This window comes from Leptonychotes weddellii, unplaced genomic scaffold (assembly GCF_054177405.1).
Source record: "Leptonychotes weddellii isolate Sample4059 unplaced genomic scaffold, ASM5417740v2 HiC_scaffold_23391, whole genome shotgun sequence".
Taxonomy (NCBI): Eukaryota; Metazoa; Chordata; class Mammalia; order Carnivora; family Phocidae; genus Leptonychotes; species Leptonychotes weddellii.
In genome coordinates, this window is record NW_027823521.1 from 1 (window position 1) to 2,533 (window position 2,533).

Here is a 2,533-nt window from a genome sequence, read left to right on the forward strand (position 1 = left end):
GTGACCTCACAAAGTTTGGCCGTGGGGATGCCTCCTCCCCGGCCCCGGCCACAACCTTGGCCCAGCCCCAACAGAATCAGACTCAGACTCACCACACCACGCAGCAGACCTTCCTGAACCCGGCGCTGCCTCCTGGCTATAGTTACACCAGCCTGCCGTACTACACAGGGGTCCCGGGCCTCCCCAGCACCTTCCAGTACGGGCCTGCTGTGTTCCCTGTGAGTACCTGGGCTTGGTCTTTCCTTGTGGTGGTGAAGAATCCCAGCCCCCAGACACTATCCTAGCTGCCTTCAAGGCTAGATGACTTTTTAATAATGGATGAGGAGAGACAGTTCCACCTCTGGCCTGTTTCTGGCCTGGCAGAGGGAGGGGGGCTGGAATTGGTGGTATTGGGATAAAGGTTACCTGTTCTTAGAATTATCTAAAGAAGGGATAGGGGACGTGATCCCATGCAGCTTTGTGCCCTAGACTGTCCTTCATTACCAGCTGCTACCTACCACTTTCCCTTCCTTTGAACTACCATTTCTTGACTTCACCGGTAGATTTTATAAAGCTCTGTAGAGAGCCCATTTCACTAAGCAGACTGGTCTGCCTGTCTCAGGATGGTAGCCATCTGAATGCCCATCCCTAGAGTAGGACAGGTAGGGGGGAATGGTTCTCTGCCACCACGTCACCTCACTTCTAGCCCTTTTGTCTTCAGGTGGCTCCTACCTCTTCCAAGCAGCATGGTGTGAATGTCAGCGTGAATGCATCGGCCACCCCTTTCCAACAGCCAAGTGGATATGGGTCTCACGGATACAACACTGGTAAGCTCACCTTGACCCTGGCTGTCCGTGGTTTCTACGGGATGTGACTGAATGAGTTTCAGGGAGGAAGACATGGTGCTTGAGAAAACGGGGTTGGTGAGGTGTGCTCTAGCAGCTCCATGTAGGATTTTTCATGTGTGACTGACGTGGGTGTTTATCCGAGCAGCACCAGCAGAGGGGTGCTTGATGTAAGAACGGGAGTCCAGCACTCGAGATGGGAATACCCTGGGGCACGTGTTGGCTGTTAGAGAACGTTGGCTGGCCTAAGCTTTGGGTGGGAAGCAGGGCAAGGGGCCCCAAGGTGTTACTGAGACGTCAGTGGAGGCCAGTACCAGCATGTCTGGCGCTGGTAGTGTGGGCAGCGAGGTGCTTCCTGAATAGCAGAGTGGGGCGGGCTTGCCTTACACTTCCTTTCTCATGCAGCTCCCTTTTGTTCCCCAGCTGGGAAACCTAGGATGTGGAGAGAAAGGCATGGGGTATGAGTACTCAAGAGAGGGAGAGGGAGACCTTAGGATCCCTCCTTCGTATGGCAGGTCTCTTGGCAAAGTCTGTTTGCATATCTGATGGCAGGAGGGAAATGTAGGAATCCTCTGAATGGGCACTGACCTAAAAGATCACCTAGTCTAGCCCTGGCTCCCATACCTGACAACATCTGCACTCTGTTTTTGGAGGAGTTCCATCTACTTTTTTCAGTGACTTCTACGTAGACAAATATGAGGAGGAGGTTGTTGCAGCTGCAAAGAGTTGGGGTTGAGGGTTTTTCAGAATTCTAAGCTCACTTATGCTTTCATGGTGATTTGGATGGAGCTGCATCTGTGTTCTTCACCCCTGTGTGGACTCCAGGTGGGTCGGTTGCCCAAGGTTTTCAATAACTGGGAAGCTGAGCTGAGCACAGAAGGCAATAGGTCTGAGAACGAACTAACAGGCAGAGCTTTGAACTGTGTTGGAGCAACTTGGAGTGAGTCTGGATTTAACCTGGAGAAATCCTGAGATACCCCACTCCTTGTGGCTGCCCCTCTTACCAGGCAAGGTGCACCCTAATCCTTGGAGGGGAGGATTGTAAGCTTTCTGACTTGGAGTGGCCCCATTCTGATTAGATTTACGTTTTAGCTGGACCAAATTAAAGAATTTTAAGAGGTAGGTGATAATATAAAAGAATGGCATACCTTATTCTGGAAATCCTAGTTTCTCATTCCCCTTAAGATTTCAGAAACCTGCTATAACAGTCTTTTGAGCACCCCCAGTTCCCAATCCCACAGAGGGCTCTTGTCATCCCATTCCTCATCAACCTCTAAATTCATTTATTTTTATGTATTTGATTCCTTTTAGGAAGAAAATATCCACCCCCTTACAAGCATTTCTGGACGGCAGAGAGCTAATTTGGCCCAAGGCTGGGGGCTGTGTTTTGTGTGTGTGTATAAATTTGCACTGAAGTCTTGTTTCAGAAACCAGACCACTGAGGAGAGCCTGCTGAGCTGAGGCCATGCCTGCGTGGCTTGGGGAAATGAGTTGGTGGATGCCTTCTGGGCTTTGAACTTGCCCTTCCCCCATTTCCCTCTCCCCCATGTGTCTGACCCTGTCTTACCCGTTTCGAGTTCCAGCGGTGCAGCCCCCCCGAAGCGTCAATGCACACACCTGCTGTTGCTTTTGATTTCTGGAAGGCATGTAGTTTCAACTTGTAACAAATATTTGTAGTCTTCAATAAACTGTGGTATTTCTTTAGCTAA

General features: G+C 50.5%; 1 long non-coding RNA gene across 1 annotated transcript; it reads left to right on the top strand.

The window, feature by feature from the left end:
• LOC115939282 (uncharacterized) lies at window positions 1-2,528 on the top strand. The gene is made up of 3 exons (XR_004074135.2): window positions 1-218; window positions 701-806; window positions 2,136-2,528. It is a non-coding gene; the product is annotated as an uncharacterized LOC115939282 (long non-coding RNA).
• Window positions 2,529-2,533: the final 5 nt, after the last annotated feature.